We start from the raw sequence: 18,709 nt of genomic DNA on the forward strand, positions 1-18,709 counted from the left end.
TTTTTTTTTTTTTTTTTTTTTTTTTTTTTTTTTTTTTTTTTTTTTTTCTTTTTTTTTTCTTTTTTTTTTCTTTTTTTTTCTTTTTTTCTTTTTTTCTTTTTTTTTTTCTTTTTTTTCTTTTTTTTCTTTCTTTTTCTTTTTTTTCTTTTTTTTTTCTTTTTTTTTCTTTTGTTCTCTGTGTCCTGTGATATTGTTAAAAGTTAGTGAAGCAGTGAGAATTGTAAAATTTCTTCCTACTATCAGTTCTTTTATTCATGACAATATGTATAAATAGCATCTCTAAACTTTGTCAGCTTTGTAGGCTTTTCTCTGCATTCAAATATGCTTATTGCAGAGAGAATCGGAGAGTTACATAGTTAAAGAGAGTGAATCTGTAGTTTCAAAAAAAAAAAAGTAAATGTGCACTCCTGACAGAAAGGGTTTTCTGCATCCAGTTGCATTTTCCCACTGCCTTCTTGTGCCAGCACTAGAATTCACTTGGCCACCTACTTGTAAGTTTTTTGCCAGGTCTAGTGTTCAGCTGGATCAGTTCCTTGAGTTGGTTTACTGTGCAACCACACAAGTGCTAATGCCCACAAAAAGGAGGTTGTGGAAGTCTGCGGTCAGGCTTAAAGTGAAATGGAGCAATAGCCTGCATGAAGAGGACCTTCTTAGAAAGAAGTGGCAAATAACACTGCTGAGGTGTCTTTGTGGGGAAGCAAAGTTTGCACTTGAACTGTTTATATTGTCAAATTTGCACATTCAAGTTCTTTTTATAACATTTCAACAGGCCTGGTAACATACTTAATTATCAAACATATAAACTCTCAGTACTATGATCCAATTTAAAAGTTGGCCCTGTTCTAAGTGCATGATTGGGTCAGATGAGCTCCAAGGGTCTCTCCCAACCTGAATTATTTTATGATTTTTGGTTTTAAGTTGCCATTTAAATTGGCTTTCATTCTCCAGTTGTGGCCTGCAAGTGGTAAGAAATCTTTTCTGCATAAAATACCACTATTTGCTTAACTATTAAGTGTACTAGCAAAAAAAAATTTAAAAGGCTATCTTTAGAGAGGTGTTTTGTGGGAGGTAGTGAGACATTTTGAGTTGTTCAGATGCTCGTCAGCTAAATAGCTAGTATTAAAATTCTGTGCAGCAAATTGCTAAAACATATGATTTTTCAAATGGAACTCCTGTTATATAAATAACCTTTGGAAGAGGAGTGTTCCTGTATAATGAGTCATTGCACAAAGTTTTGTCTGCTACACCCTGATGTGACTACAAAATTCTCCTTAGGAGTTCAAAATTTGAAACAGGGCTAACTGTTTTCAGCTGAAGCAGTCTAGAATTATGTACCATGAAGTTGTTGCTAGAAATATGAAACTAGTTTTACTTGGCTGAAAATAACTGTCATATGACAGACAAGCATTACATTGTCATTTGGCTGTCCTTATCATATAGCAGCATGGGTCAAGTTTACATTAGTTCAATTACAGACACTTTCATCTAAGGGACTTACATTTGTGATGCAAATTGCATACCTTTTTGCATCTGTTTTAATGAAGACTTTAATTGAGAGGGTCTAGTACAGACTCCAGCACTGTTGTTTTTCATAACTTTTGTTTTCATTCCTTTGGTTAGATACTGGCTTACATGAATTATCCAAATGGCTTGAAGTAGTTCCTTGGAAGGACTTTGAAAGATGCAACACCTAATGTGGAATTAAATGTATTGACAAGCCATTGTCTTGTATCCCATCACTGCCTACCTTAACAAGAAGGTGGGAAGAAAGAGGGTGAATCTCTAAAAAAGCAGTGACTTCCTGTTTAATTTTTAAAAGTAACCACAAGATATGTTGAAAGATGAAGGTAGCTATGAAACCTTAATTGTTCCGATTTGAATTAATTGTGCAGTAGATCACCACTTTGCTCTTGAAATTTGTGAGTGTTCATTTTTAAAATGGCTTACTAAAAAAATGGATTGTGGAGAGGAGGACATTGTGGAGAGGAGCTCAAATAGAATTTATCAGCTCAGGAAGCTGATTACATTTAAGCTTTATTACTGCTTCTTTGTAATACATGGTTCTTCATGCCTCATTTCAGATCTGCATTGCTTGATATTAAAAAATGTATCTGTGCTTTCTCAGATTCCCTTCTTCACATAGTGTATTCTGTAGACTGTTAACCTCATCAGCTTTGAAAAACAATAGTGAATAAGTTTATAACTTTATATCCAAAAACTTGACAAGAACTCTTGTGGCATTCTTCTGCAGGGAAGCATATTACAAGACATGTGCTGAGCTGTGATTTTTTTTTTTTTTTGCAGGCTTATAGAACAAACTCTCAGGACTTGGTAGTTTGCAAGTTGGTATGTCTGCAGGTTTTAAGCAAACTGTTAATGTAATGAATGTATCATGCTTCAGATGAGGAAATGTCTTTTCTTAATTTGTTAATATTTCCTAGTACAGTAAACTTGCTTGTCCAGAATTTTGAAAAATGAAAATTTGTGTTGAGACAAGTCTCTTCCCTTCTCCCCCAGTCTATCGATTCATCTTGTTAATTGTTGAACTAGGATGCTAAATTCTCTTGTATGTGTGGCTGGGAAGTTGTCTTAGTCTAGTAATCAATTTTATGGTGCAGACTGAATTTATATTTTAAAATGCTGTGTTCCTCACCCAGTGACTTTCTCCTAAAATACTTGAACTAGAAAAAGAACACTTTTCCATCCACCCACCCCCTGCCAGTTAAATGTCAAATAGCAGCCAGGAAATGATAAGAGAGTGTTTCATGGGGGGGAACAAAAAACCCAGCGTTCAGTCCTTTGACTTGTATGTGATATAAGAATATACAGTAGTGATTGATATATTAATTCAAACTGTAGTAATTTCTTGTTCTCTATCATCTGTTCATGGTAGTCTTTATTTTGGTTTATATTCTAGGGAAAAATATTTGGTCTTTTGAAAGTGTGTTTTGTGTTTTTTTTTTTCTTTTTAGGGTGTGTTAGGTACTGTGTTGATATGAATGTGCCTAAACTGTCCACATTCCTTTGATAAAATCAGTTTTCTTATTTTTGTCTTTATAATGAGAATTAATTTTCTACTAAATTTGGCTATGTATAAATCTTTTTAAAACATTACATATGATATGTGCTTGTCTTGTTTTGAGGTCTTAACATAGATATATGATAACAGAAAACTTATCTGCCAACAATTGTTTTCTTTCAGTTGCTTGTGTTTTGAAAGTTTTGCAATTGATTTACCAAAAAAAACACCCCAGTGAAGTCTGGGGCTTTTTTTTTTTTTTCTTTTTTCCTTTTTAGTTTATTAGAGTAGTCCATTACACACAGAACCATAGTAACAGCCTGAAAATAGATTTGATTTGGAAGTAACTATTAACAATTCAATTTCTTATGTAAGAATGCAAACTTTAATTTTACTATATAGAGATGGGGAACTAGAAAAGTGTTATTTTAAAACAGTAATTTAAGGTTAAGTGATTTGCTTCTAGTACATGCATGTTGTTACTGGTGTATCTTCTTCCTTTATACTGAATTTTCCAGTTTTCTGGCACAGCTATGAAGGAAGTTTGTTATGGAAGTACAAGTGTATATACCTGAAATTAGGTAATATTCCCCTTTTTCAAATTTTTGGTGGAACTTCTTTTTCACTAGTGCTTAAGTGTCCCTTGGGTTTGGGGAGAGGGTCTGCACAGTGTTATTCTGGATATTATGCAGGAGTGGGAGAGAATTGTAGCGGGCAGTTCTTGTTTGGGCATAGGTGTAGACAGGACCATTACGGCCTAATGGACAATTTTTGAAGATGTTAAAACATTTACCTAGGATATGGGTAATGGGAAAACTCTGTGGGATACTGGGGGACAGTCTGTGGTGGTTCTGGCTGAAGACATCCAAACTTTAATCTTCACTTGAAGTGAGTTTGGGATGTAGAATATTTGGCAGATATTTTGTAAAACTTTCTTTAGAGTAAGAAGTGGAGACATTTGTGTTTGAGGTGAAACTCTGCTAAAGGGATGGAGGTGATTGTAGCTTTTACTTACAGTTGCTTTAAAGCATTTATCCTTGTCTGTAATAACACTGATTCACATCTGTGTCCTCAGGGTGCAAGCAGAAAAACTGTAGAATATAATTTAATGTCCAATTTATTGAAAAGCAGTAGAAATGTACCCACTTGCCAGAGAGAAGGGATTAGTGCATGAGTGTTCCTAAAATTAATGATTTTTAATCTCTGACAGATCACTTAGGAATTTCCTCTACTGTAAAGTTATGATTCTTGATTCTCATGGAATGCATAAGCTTCTAGTTTAGATGTAACCTGTAAGAACTTATGAGGTTGTTTGCTTCCTTGCTTGAGACTTGCAGTGCCTGGGGAGATGGTTTTTCTTTTTGTCAACCCCAGTTGTCCTGTGACTTTCTGTTTATTCTGGTTTCTTCTTCCAGCAATCAAAGTGATGAACTCCAGCTCTGCTTTCTGCTTCTGTGATTGCTTGCATTGCCAGGCACATGGAAATAGCATTCCTGTCTGTCATACTTCAGTGAAGAACACCGTGTATAAGTAAAGCTGTTATATTGCGATCTTCCACTGAGTAAGTGAAATGGGAAAAAATCTCTGGTTTGGAGCAGCTCAGATCAGTCAATGACATGGGATTTGAGATGTCATTATTTTAACAGAGAGTAACCATATGAACTCCCGAGGATTAAAGAGAACATTGAAAAAGAAACATTGAAATACATATCTTAAAGACTGTTTTCATTTTTTCAACATAGTTTACAAGTTACTCTTGATTGCAGACATTTCCATAGGCAAATAGATCTTCAACTGTTAAGACAAAAGTCTTCCATTTATTTAGTTAGGAAGACGTGTGTTGTAGATGAATGTTAAGCTTGCTGACTATTTGATGTCCTAACAATTTTTCAAATACATTGAGCAGTCAGGACTGTATCATATGCAGCAAATCATATATGGCAACAAGAATGGTGGATTTGATTTCAACATCCCTTTGATGTTGAAAAGGAATAAAATCTTTGGGTTTTCTTTCCTCAGAGGCTAGTTGTACATGGAAAAGCCTTTATCAAATTCTTGAAAATACTTTTTTCAGATGGAATGACATAGTTGCAAATTATCTGCTATTTATGCAAACTTCTGAAAATAACTCTGGTGTTTTACTCACGGGGTTTGATTTTGCTTTAACTGTCATCACTTCCTTCTTCTAAAACTCAAGTGATGTCTTTTGCAAGAAAGCTATTACACATGATTAAGAGCTGTGTACAGATCTTAGACTGATGAAAATATCTGGTAGTTTTACTGGGCTGGGATTCAGGTCTAAATCAACACAGTTAACACTAAAAGCTATTAAAAAGTATTGCCAATTAGTACATACAATTAAGTTTGCTATACCAACCAAAATGTAGATTCATTCTACTGAACTTGGGCACCCCATTTCAGAGATATAAGTCTCCTTCTGCCATCTGTTTTTAGTCAGTGGGAAGGGATGAAATTAATTTTTTTCAGAACATACCTTTTCTCTGTATAATAAGAACTTAGAGTAATGAGGTAATAACTTCACTTCTACTTTTTACATGCCTAAGTTTAGTGAAGAATAATGTGAGCCACAGCTGATAGATTATAATTAATACATGTAGTAAATACTCTGTTGTAGAACTTTTAAAAAAATATTAGCACCGTGCAGCAGCATCTGCTGTAAAATCTGCTGAGAGTTTAGGAGCTGACAGTGACTTGGCTGCATATGTTACTCTCTGCATGTGCACAGACGTTAACCTCTTCTTCAAGAGAAGTGCAGGCTAAGGAAGGTTCTACTTAGGAGCAATCAAATAAAGTGGCACAGTTATTCTGGCATTGCTGTGGGCAAGATTTCTCGCAGCTAGATTTTAGAGAACTCATCAAATAGGTGGTTGATTATTTGCAGTTCAGGCAGTTGACTTATAATTGACAGAAATTTCTTTTCACTTGTAGAATTAATACCCTGTTTTTAGGCACAAGGTGTTTGGTTTCCACGTAGATCTAGAATTTGCTGAAACTAAATTTAGACATATGTGAACTGATTGGAGCTTTTGTTTATGATCAATACAAGCATCTCCAGAGGACTCTATCTGACACAGGAGAGATGTTTCCAGATATCACAAGTATCTCTCCACATTCTCTCTAGTAATGATAAAACAGGTGTAGAGTGACTAGATTGTTCTTGGGCATGTAAAAGGTAGAATTTTGAAAATTAAAGAAGAATAATTCAGCAATTGCATACTGGTTACCAATATTTGAATGTTTAAAATTGGAAACTTTTGAAATTGCTGTGAAGCCACATATAGGTGAAAAGGCTTGCTGAGGTGTAAAAAGACTCTGTTGTTGTAAACTGCAACCAGGATCTAGTGGGTATGGTCTGATTATCTCTGTTGCAGCTATATACTGCACAAATATCCAAAGTGGGATATTAGGTGTGGATTAAAATGCAAAAATGGCGAGCAGCTATGCATGCTTGATTGGGCATGCTACCTTGAAATAAATTGATGGTATTATTGGAAATCTTCAGTATATACTCAAGATAATAGTTTTTTTCCACAGCTTCTGGTTCACTTGAAGGGCTGGTTTTGTTTACAACTGCTTATGTAAAAACTAGAGTATATTCTTTCACAACACATAGGAACGCCTCTTTAAACATATGCAAATAAAATAAGTGAATTTACATTAAAAGCAGTGAAATTAAAATGAGTATCATTTAAGATATATATGGCCAAATGTTAAATTTCCCAAACAACAGGGGAAAGCAGATTCTTTAGTTCCCAGTAATATTTTTAAATTACCTCAGTTTAAAAAGAAGATTTATGTACTTTAGAGTTTACAATCACTTTCCCTGTTTTTTTAAGATGGAAAAACTTTAACAGAGGCTGGAGAATGTTTCAATGCAGAGCATTGTAAGACAACTCTTTTGGAAGAGGTTATCAGTGATGGTTTGCAGTTATAACATGAAAGTATCTGTGTCTGCAGGAAGCTGGAATCCCAGGAGATGTTTCCTGGAACCAGGGCTTACAGTAATTTTGATAGGGTGAAGGGGGGCATTGCAAGCTCATGAGTGGGCTTTTAATTTCTATTTAGTCATTTGTATTTTTGTATTTATTAGTGATCACATAAAAGATGTCATCTTCTTGAAACCTGGTTATTAATTTGAAAGAAGAAAGATCAAATACTAGTTTTAAACTCCAGATTTCCTCCTTATAGCAGTATTTTTTTTCCCTTGGCTTTGCTGATGTGTAAAGACTTGCATGGAAAGACAATTGACTGAACAAATGTTACTGTGTATGCAAGTCAAAGGATCAACAGGACTGTCAAATATTTAGGCATGTAAATTTGCTCATTTACTTCAGTTCTGCTTGAAGGGCCTCATCTTCCTTTTTGTTAAGTGTGGACTTTATCATGTTGCAAACTCAGAGGTGTCAGCCAGGCAGTATTCATCTGTTTGTGGATGATCATAAGTTTTGTAGTGCTCTGGATGGTGTATTTTGGTATTGAATTCACTTTCTGATGAAAACTATTGTACAGTTCTAGAGAGACACTGCAAGCATGTTTTGTCCTCATACTTGTTCTGCATGTAGGCTAGAACAGCAACTTCTGTAAGGGTAAAATTCTGTTTATTTCAATTTTTTACTGTTTTTAATGAAAATTGAGTTATTCAGCATCAATGGTAAGTCTCAAGCCTGGGCTGTCAATTTTTTTTTTAGCATTGTATTTGTCTTGGGCACTGTATCTACGTTCCAGGGCAAAATTGTATATGTTGTGTCCACCTATTGAAGTATTCTTCCTCTGGCCCTACTGAATTCGTAGGAGTTTGGCAGATGACTTTACCTGAACCAGGATTTTACCCACTCTTCTAATTCCAGAATAAAAAATTAAAACTTGGCATTCATATATGAAAACTGCTTCTGACCTTCACAGAATATTTTTCTGTTGGTGACTGTGTGGCTGACAGAAAGCATTGGTCTTGCTGGAGATTTGCAACTTGCTGGATGTTCTACTGTACAGATGCTATATGCGTCCGGTAGCTTCAGCATGCATGTTTTCCTCAGAGGATGTGGTTTCAGTAGTATCCTTTCCTCCTTGGATAAGAGGTGCTAAGATCAGTCATGGGACAGATATTCCAGCTGAAAGATAGGCTATTGAAACAGATCCATGATTTGTATGAATATAGGAATAACAAGCTATAGGCACAGATTGAAAAACCTTTTCAATATATAATGAAAATACCTTTTCTACTTCAAAACCAAGTGATATTACTGGGTGGGGATTTGGTGGGGATTTTTATTTATGTTGAACTTTTTTTTTTTTTTCTGTCATTTGATGAAGATGTTTTTCCTCTAAATGTTCTCAACAATCTTTTTTTGATAACATGTAAAGTCAAAATAGTAAGACTAATATTTAAGGATGAGAATAATAGTTAGTTTAGTTGTGAGGTAGTCTGGGTTTTGGTTCCACCTTGTAACTCAAACATATGATGTAGCATACCTAAGTTTAGAAACTTGGTTTAGCAGGGTGTGCTTCAGTGCCTTTCCTTAGCAACCCATCCCACCAAAAAAAACCCTAAAGCTGCCCTTCCTGGTCTGTACTGAGGAATGGTAGCAAATTCTATGGTTTTAAGGTGGAGTTTATAAACAGAAATAGGATAATGACGCTTTCAATTGCAGGGAATTGTAAATCAGTGGTCAGAGTGTTTTCCAGTTACATATTTCCTTGGTCTTGTATTTCTAGTGTGATCCTGCATGAGCATAAGGGCTGCCCTAAAAATCTAGAGCATCAGTTTTTCCTTAAGTAAACTTACTGGATACAAAGGAATTCCTAAAATGGATATTTTTTTTTTTTCTCAAGAGTCTGAGCATTTTTGAGGTAGAAGGGATGAAAGAGGATGAGAATAGCTACTAAGGGTTGCAGCCAGTGTTTTCAGAAGCTGAGAGGATATTCAGGAAACAATAACTCCATAGTACTACTTTGTTTTTTCTTTTTCCTTAGATACCACCTCTGGTTGCTGTGTTAGCTGCACCTTTGATCTCACCCAGTGCAGAAGTTCCTATATTATGTGTTGCCAATGAAATGTGTGATAAATTTTGCATATCTTTTTCTAACAAATAACACCGTGCAGTCTTCTATGCTAAAATACAGACCTTTGAGAGGGACAAAATTGTTTTGGAGAGAATAGGGAACAAATGTCATAAAAGTTAGAAATTTTGGTGTGCACCTGATCATTATGAATATTGGGCTTTGTATAGGAATGTGTGTAAGAGTCTGGGCTGCATTAGATGGGAGTTAATGCAGACAGGAGGATTCAAGGCTGAAGGCAAAGCTAGCAAAAGAAGGAGTAGCTGTACAGATAGCAAAATAATGAACACCTGTGGTCAGCAAAAGCACACCGGATTGAACAAAGCAAGATATAAGATAAGGAAGTTTTGGCAAGTTTTGGGTTGTGTATAAAATACAATTAACCAATGCAAATGCTTGTAGAAGCATGTGGACAGTGCGTGTAGATAGCATGCAGCCTATTGGAGGACAGATAAGCGGTATACGGAACTTAGTGTACTATAAATGTAACCAGAATCGGAGAATAAATGAATGATCTGATCATCATATTGGTGTTGTGTCGTTCCTGATCCCGCCTGAGAAGTTAGAGACCCTGGCAAACGTGGTATAAGAATCTTGTTAAATGCTTGAATGGAATAGCCGCAAAGAGTTCCATGGGATGTGACAACATGTAAGCTGTTTGTCATCTGATACCTGATGACATCAGGCTAACCAGGGCTTTCCTCCCCACCATTTGTTGTCACTGTGTTAGCTGAGACACAAATTAAATATTACTGCTCCATTTGATTTTACATTATTAGGATGTTCTGCTTTTTTATTACTTTCTCAGCAGAGTTTTATAGTTTCAGAGAGAGTTTATCACTGAATATTTACAGGTTCAACAAATCTGTCAGTCTGTCTATACCCTTTATGCTTTCTGGATTTTATATGGTAAATTTCTAGTTTTACAGGGAGATTTTAAAATGCCTGTTATACCTTGAATTTTTTAAACGTAGTCAGAAACCAATGTTTTAATATTAAGATAGATGGATAGTACTGGATGCAGTGCAGTACCTAGAAGTTAAACACTTTTGCTGATGTTGGGAGTCAGGTTCAGTCAAAACATGTGTGTGTATATTTTCTTTTAGTGCCAGAACTAAATAATAAGCATATAAGAGCTAAATAATGATCATATTCTATAGACTTGTTTTTTTTTTGATGAAGATTAACCCATCTTGAATTTGCATGCTCTGATACTGTATTTTAGCTTGAATACCACAAAAACCCCACAAGTTCTCCATTTTGCTCTTTTTATTTTCTAATATAAATTCGCAGTTTGCTCACACCAAAACCAATAAAAAGTGAATGATATTTTGTCTTGTCAGAGTTCATGTAGACTTCTTTCAAATGTATTCTGAGTTATAGATTACATCTAAAAAAAAAAAGGAAAATTTTAACCTATAAAGTTTGGAGTTCAGTACATGGAGATGTTTCATGCTAAAATGTGCACATTGAGTCATAGGAGATCATTCTGCTTTTCAGTAAACAGCTGCTGGTAAGTCAGTTAAAGACAGGAAAGAACATTTAATCTGCCTGAGAGAGAGGACAGGCAGTCTTGCAGAAGGTAGTCAGTACTACCTGAGCACTTCCCTGAAAGTTGGTGTCCATTTTAGTCCTCGGAGAATACCTGTGTGGTTACTTTAGAGAGATTAGCTATATAATCTAGCAAGTGTAAACAGAAGTAAGATCTCCTTGGTGAAGGAACCTGAGTTTTAGTGAAGCAGAGTTTCGGACTACAGGGGTTAGTAAAGTGAGTAGTGGGTCAGTGGAATAAAAGAAGAAACCTTCAACATTTTAGATAGCAACAGCAAGGATGGCTGACAATTTGATGCAGAGCCCAGCACCACTTTTCATAGCTGTAGACTATTTGAAGGATAGTAAGTTGTGCTGCAACACTGGTCGTATAAGCTATTTTGAAAGCTAATACTTAGTGGTCCAGAGAGGAAAATTTTTCTTCTTTTGACCATCAAGAACAGAAGAAGCTCTGGTATGCAGTAGAGTGGCAACATGTCTGAATTCTTGAGGGAACTGAAAAGGAATTTGTATGCAGGCTTAAAAGTACAAAAGATGTCATGTTTTTGAAATGTGACAAAGTGAAAATTAGGTACTAATGCCTTTATAAAATTTTTAAACCCCAGAAGCTCAAATTTCAAGGTATTGAAACTTTATTTGGGAAAGGAGGAGAAAGAGTGAGATTACTTTTGAGAATAGAAGTGTGGAGTTGATAATATGTCAAAAAGTAGTACTGTGCAAGATTTTTTGAGTGGTAAAATTCAGTGAGTCCTTACAGCTGTGGTTCATGCTATGCCTTTCAGGAGTTTAAACATTTAAAATCTGGGTCTCTGCTTTTGGTAGTGATTGCAGAGTTTGTGGGAATTTGGAGATGTTCTAATCTGGGCTGTCATAAAATGTTTTATTTTGTAAACATTGGTTACACTAGGTGTTTATAACCTGGTGTGACAGCAAGACTTTAATCAGTATAAATCCAGTTGTTGATATTTTCCTTGTATAGAGTGTTATGCTATTCATTTTTTTGATTTTTCATTTTTTTTAACTTTGCTTGTCACAGCCTTTCATTGGACATCGGCATTTACAATGTAATTGTTATTGCTGTGAATGACCACTGAAGGTGAGATTGGAAAAGGACATCCTGCTGTCATAACAGTTGATAATGAATTTTGGTATTCTGAATAAGGAAGTAGTGTAGCTGAAAGCACTATTGTGAATGTGGGTAGTAAGTGATCAAAATGTTAAACCTAAGTTCTTATGTTGCCTCACTTTAAATCACTTCTGTTCCAACTGACAATTTAGAAGAATGGTAAATGGTTAGATGAAGAAGGATTTGAAATATTTTTGTTAGGAGTCTTCTACTCACTGTAAATTTCACTATCTCTGTCTTTCATTGGGTCTTTATTCTTGATGGGTTCTGCATGATGGATATGAACTTCAACAGTGTAATTAAAGGACTGGCTTTTGGCAGGTCTGCCAGGCAGCAGACACCAGTCAGACATTGGGGAAAATGTATATACAGGTGACTTGTTAGGTCTTGGTGGGCCTTCTGAATATAATCATGGTTTTAGTCCTTTCATTGCTGGTATATCAAGTGGTTTCATGAGTGCTGCTTATAAGTTTAAATTTCTTTATATGAAATATATAGGATTTTTATTATTATATTAAAAGTTTATAAAAATTAAAATAAAAAGCCTAGGCATCAAACTGAAAAGCATAATTTCCTCAGTCTATGTATTTATTTTGATTTTTTTTTTCTTGTAGAGAAAGATTAAGGCAAGATTGATGTTTTTATTTAGCGAATCAAGTTGGAAAGGCTCTATTTCTTTTTTGCAATAACTTGTTTTGAGTCTATGCTCATTTTGGGTGGGATAGAGTTGATTTTCTTCACAGTAGCTAGTAATGGGGCTATGTTTTGGATTTGTGCTGGAAACAATTTTATTAATTCAGGGGTGTTTTAGTCACCGCTGAGCAGTGCTTACACAGAGTCAAGGCCTTTTCTACTTCTCACCCCACCAGCAAGTAAGCTGGGGGTGCACAAGGAGTTGGGAGGGGACACAGCTGACCCCAACTGACCAAAGGGATATTCCACACTGTACAGTGTCATGCTCAGCCCATAAAGATGAGGGAAGAAGAAGGAAGGGAGGGACATACAGAGTTATGGTGTTTGTCTTCCTTAGTCACTGTTACGTGATGGAGTCGTACTTCCCTGGAGATGGCTTTAGCTTGCCCTCATGGCTTTTGCTTTAACTATTAAACTGTCTTTATCTCAACCCAGGAGTTTTTCCATTTTTACTTTTCCAACTCTTCTCCATCTCACTGTGGGGGCAGGGAGCGAGTGAGTGGCTGTGTTGGGGCTTAGTTGCTGGCCGGTGTTACACCACTACAGATTTTCTGGAACACTTCCTGTCAGATTCGACATGCCACATTGCTGAAGTTACTTGTGGGAAGTCTCCCACCCTGGGAAGCAGAGGTCTTGTTTTAGACATGGTTCATAAACCTTCATTAAATAGTAGAGAAAAATAGTAGTTAGATGTGAAAAATACATCTCTTTCTGTGTCATGATATCAACCTTACATCAGAGGTTGTGCATCTGGATCCTTCGGAAAGTGGAAGCCATTACAGGTTTCCTGCACGTTACTGCCCTCATACACCATCTACTTTTTTCTTAACTGTCCTGTCCCAGTCCAAACGGATCACTGAAAACTTACAATCCTTTTCCAGCTGTAAAGTAGAAAAGAAGTGTGAATATAACAATTCAGGAAAAATTACAAGTTCTTAAACTGCAGTGAGAATAAAGCAGTTTGGTTATACAGTTGACTTCATCTCTGTATTGAAGCCTGATTTATGATATATAGTACTAGTATACTGGTACTTGAAGATAATTCTGAAATTAGGCTACACCAGAAGATGAATCTGTGGTAGAGGACTGAAGGCTTAAAGTTTTCTGTTTAGAATGAGGCAACAGATGAGCAAAGGGAAGCTATGTGGTTCCTTCTAGCAGACATAGTGTCCTGGTTCAAGCTAGGATAGGGTTAAGTTTCCCCAGCAGAGAGAGAAGGGGAAGGGATCCAGATTATTCATACCATGCTGACATCAGGTCCAGGGGCGGGAGTGCAGGAACTTTTTCCTTTGTGGCTTTGGTGGTGGGGAGCACATGGCGGGCATATTCCATAACCTTTATGGTATTTCTCTGTATATCGTTTGTTTTGTTCACTGTTATTGCTGTTTATTATTGTTATAATTGCTACTGTTGTTGTTCAGATTGTTTATCACACTGTTGTATTAAATTTCTTCTTATTTTACCCCGGGGTTTGTGCCTCACTTCCAGCCTGACCAGCTGAGGGTGGGGGATGGGGCAACGGCAACGTGGTCTCCGATCCCGGCAGGGCCTAAACCATCACACATAGTATACCGTGCTTAGGGTAGATTCTACATCCAGATATGACAGAAACCCAGGCCAATGTATTTCCAGATGTTTTGAATTAAATTTTGTAACTACCAGTGGTAAAACAAGGGATTTTTGTTTTATGTGTTGTTCTTCAGGTGATTAAGCCAGGATGCTTCTGGAAGTTAATGATGCTGTTTTCAGTTTCTAGGCTGAACAGCTTTCCTCAAGTTGGTGTTGCAAAGGCTGAGTGTCATGCTAGAAGCAGGATTTCCCAGTTCCCTCACTAGCAGACTACTGTTCTGTCATTCTTCCAGAGCAGCTGCTATAATGCCTATCCCGGAGGATTTTGTTATGGCAAGCTGCTGCTAAGTAGGAGGATTCTGGGTAGCTTTGTATTGTGGCATGCTTGCTCCATCTCTGCAAAAATAGCATCACTTAAGCAAATTTTACCTAGTTTTTGTACCAGTGATTCAAATTGCTGAAAAGTAATGCAGTTCTTGACAAGCCTCACTGCCATTATGAGTGAAGTGTATTTAATAGATGTTGAAGTGAAAGATGTGCATGGAGAAAATTAAATTCTTGTGCTTTGTAAAGTCTCAGCATCCTTCAGTTCTGAATTGCATGACTCGCTTCTGGGCTGCTGTTCCAGTCCTATCGGAGCTCTTTGGCCTCTTTTAGGCAGGGTCTTTCTTCTGCAAATAAAGCATTATTTGATGTTGCCGAAGACATTGTTTGCCATAGAAGTCAGGGTGAATGTCCAGGCGAGAATATTCTGGTGGTATTGCAGGGCTGCAGAGGCATGAATCCTGAATCCACAGCTGCCGAAGATTTAAGCAGATTTTTACCAGGCTGCTAGTAAAAACTGGAGGATTGTTAATTTTCTTAATACTGTTCTAGTGAATTCTGTAATGAGAAGAAAATCAGAGGAACAACTTTGTCAATACTATCTCATATGTGTATTTTTTATATATATATATTATTTTTTTTTTTAATCTAAGCAAAGTAGCATCTTTGTATTATTTAAATGAGCATAGGTATATTTATAGTCATTGGTAAAATTATGTTTTAATTCTAGCACAACAGAAAGGGTGGATGTGAGATCCCTCTGTGCAGTTAGGGCTTTAGTTAAGTTCAACAGTGTGTGTATGGGTAGTGGTGGCTCTTTTTACAGTGCCACTACCATTTGCAGCATGTTATGAAGACCTGTTTTATGCTAGTTCAGCCTGACTTTATAAAAAACAGCCAATGTGCTGCTAGTCATTTTCTTTGTCACCCAGATAGGATACCTCCAAATGTATGTTAGGAAATATATATCCTTCAGGGCATACCGGGATGCTGAAGTATGTGAGCTACTGTTTATTCCAGGTTTGAACTGGTCAGTACATTAGGCCTTTCTTTAGACCTTTAAGCAGAAGGGGAAAGGGACAGAGGTAACAAGGCTGCAATGAAAGAAAACCTTCTATACCATATAACGAATCTCAGTTTTATTACTTGAGGTATATTAATTTTATTATAGTAGCTTTCCTGTGTTATGTTAGTATTGAAACCCAGAGGTGTTGAAAAGCCATTTGTTTCAGACTTTCCACAAGTTCCAACTTCTTTCTTGTTTAATTGTTGTGTTGTTGAAATAAGTATTTTTCACCTTGATGCTCACACTGACTCTGAAGCAGATAGCTTGTGAGGCAGTGGAGTATATGGTAGTGATCACACTGGAAAACCTGTACTGAAAAACCAGGCCTGCAAGAAACTAAGAAAAACTGCCTGAGAAAGCAAAAGTTGAGACTGATAGAAGAAATGTCTCAAACACTCTCAAGACAAAACTATGAGTCACAGGGTGGATAGTGTGGAGATGGAAGCTGATAAGGCTGCTCGAATAACACAAGGTGCAGCTGCAGGGGGGAACATGTGGAGACAAGACGGCCCTGATCTGGGGCACCTGGGCAAATTTCAAGGGCCATCTTCTGGTAAATGACCTTTGCTTCATTATTCACGAAATGCATATTAAAGTTAACACCCCTCGATATGCTAACGAGGGCTGTCATGATCATGCTAATTACATCATCCCATGAAACACCTTACCCTTCCCCTTACACAGGATATGTAGCTATGTGGGTTGACCTAGGGGATGGACCCAAGGAAAGTGGGTATAAATCAAGGGGGGCAGGAAGAAAGGGGGGGCCCTGGAGAGTGCAGTGCAGCAAAGAAGATGGATGCAAGCAAAAAAGACATCTGCCTCCTGGAACCCTCGCCGGCGGGATCAGCGCAGGAACCCAGACCGGTGATCTGTATTTCCCCGTTCCCTCTATCTCCCTCTTTTCCTTTTTCCATTAAGAAATGCAAGGCATATTGTATTGCTTGCCACAACTTGCTATATACTTTGCCAATTATCGTGTATTCAATTAGTACATTGTGGGTAGTTAATAAATGCTTGGACTTGGAGACTTGTTGTCTGCTACATTGGGGATTTGCAAATCTGAGTCACTTGTCCCCCTCATCTGAGCAGGATGTGACATGAATAGCTGTCTATAATTTGTTGTGGCAGCTATTACAACTTGCTGAACTGATAGTGGCATTCATGTAGGATGACAATGTTTGTTCTAGTAGAGTATTTTAGGAACATTTGGTGGGGTACCAAGTATGTGTTTCTAATACCACTCTTGTCCCATAGGTGTAAATCTGGCACAAAAGGCATATTTTTTTTTATTTTTTTTTTAAAAAAAAAGAGGGTTATTCTGGTTTTTGATGTGTTGTCCTATCACTTAAATGGCTTATGTTCCAGTTTATAAATAAATACATTTTTAACCTCACTTGGCATTAAAACTGTTTCTTCCATGTAGATACATTTGCACTTTTTCCAATATTTCCATTTTACTTTGAATTTTATAGTGATTAGAGAGCCATGGCAATGACTATAGGTCCCTTTCCCCACCTCCTTTATCTCTATATCTTACTGCGTGTGTGTTTGTTTTTTCTTTCATATTTTCCCCTCCCCTTAATGTTCTGATGTTTGATATTTTTGTTTTGTTTGTTTATGGTCAATTACTATCAAAACCTGTACTGCTTATTTTATATAGCTTTTAATTTTAGGTTAGTTATACTGATTTACATGGGTCCTTGTAACTGCTGTTTGGTGAAGTATCCTTTTAGTGGGCTTTTAGTATGTTCAACAAAATTGATTTTCCATATTCAGCCTGCTTCTGGATCTTCCAGATGTTTCTGCTGAAATATATTACATATGCAACATACCCCTAATGATTCTCAGTGAAATGGTTTCAAGAATCCTCGCTTAATCCCCGTACTGAAAGCATGCAGCATTTGTAATACTGAATATGAATTTTGCTGTGCAAAGGCCAATCATTTTAATGTATTTAAGACTGCAAACACAAAACCCATGCCGAAGCATGCTAAACAGAATCAGATTACCAAGAAATAATGGAAATAGCAGTTGTTTGTTGATTTAGTATCAAGGGCCTGTGGTTAATTGCAGCGTTTTTGAGGAACATTCATTATTAACAATTTAACCTTCTCTTTCAGGAATACTGAATCCTGCAGCTCTGCAACAGTAAATATTTAGTTGTAATTCCTTGTTGGTTTTCCTTGTAATTCAGAAGATAGAGGAGCTACAGTATTTCTGGGATTGATTGAAGTTAGGAAAATTATTAGGATAACCCTGGAGGTGGATTACTGCAGTAACAAGAGACAGCCTGGCTGCTCTGCTTTCCTTTCCAGCCTCTGCTTCTTTATCTCCCATTAGAAAGGAGCAGTTGTCCCCCCAGTCTGTGTTTGAGGATAAGCCTCTTCAGGTTGTGTTGAGTAGCAAAAGATTGTGCATCGATTCCTCTGTGGAAAGGAACAAATACTTCACCTACTGCTGCTCCTTGTTTCTCCAGAGACAGAGGGAGGGAGGGAGTTGCTGGCTGAAGTACATGGGATTGAGCCATTAGTGCTGCTCATCTCTGTTACACCTAAAATGTCCTTAGGCTAGCCTGCTTTACCGACTGGAAAATAGTGGAATGACTAGCAGTTAAATTGAGCTTGAATATCACTATACACCACTATTCTGTTCATGCTGGTGTTCTTCTTACTTTTTACTAAATGTCGCTGGCCTTTTTGAGTTACAACTGCAGTGTAATTAGAAAAATTAATCTGGCAGTTATACTTCAAAGGATAATTTAATTTTAGTGTGTTTCTTTTTTGCCACACCACCTAGCTTTAGGCTTAGTGGTTAAATAACTGTTTATGCTGTGTGTTCAGAAGGTGATTTAGAGCACTTAAATTGGGCTTCTGTTCTGAATTTCCTTCTGTGGGATGCTCTCCCTCTCCACTAATGATGCATGAAGAGACTAAGAAGACTATCTGTGAAACCCTTTTATAATTTTATATTTAAGATGGACAAATGTGCTTTTGATAGAGAGAAGGAATTTTGTATGTAATTTTAGCTTTCCAGAGTAAGCAGAAGGGATTGACATCTAATGTAAGAGATAGTTGTGAAATAACTGGAAATTAGTTACATTGTAACTGTATCAAGAAACTTGGTTATATTGTGTGACCTTGTAATTAATTAATTAAAAAGTTACTTGTATAGTTTAACATTTTCATCTGGAGCAACAAGTAATTAAACAGTGCAAATGGAAGGAATTAGACATAAGCTAAGTAATGCTGGCTCAGATGAGTATCTGTTAAACATAGTTATT

Source organism: Athene cunicularia (genome assembly GCF_003259725.1).
Source record: "Athene cunicularia isolate RWA chromosome 2 unlocalized genomic scaffold, athCun1 chr2_part1, whole genome shotgun sequence".
Classification (NCBI taxonomy): Eukaryota; Metazoa; Chordata; class Aves; order Strigiformes; family Strigidae; genus Athene; species Athene cunicularia.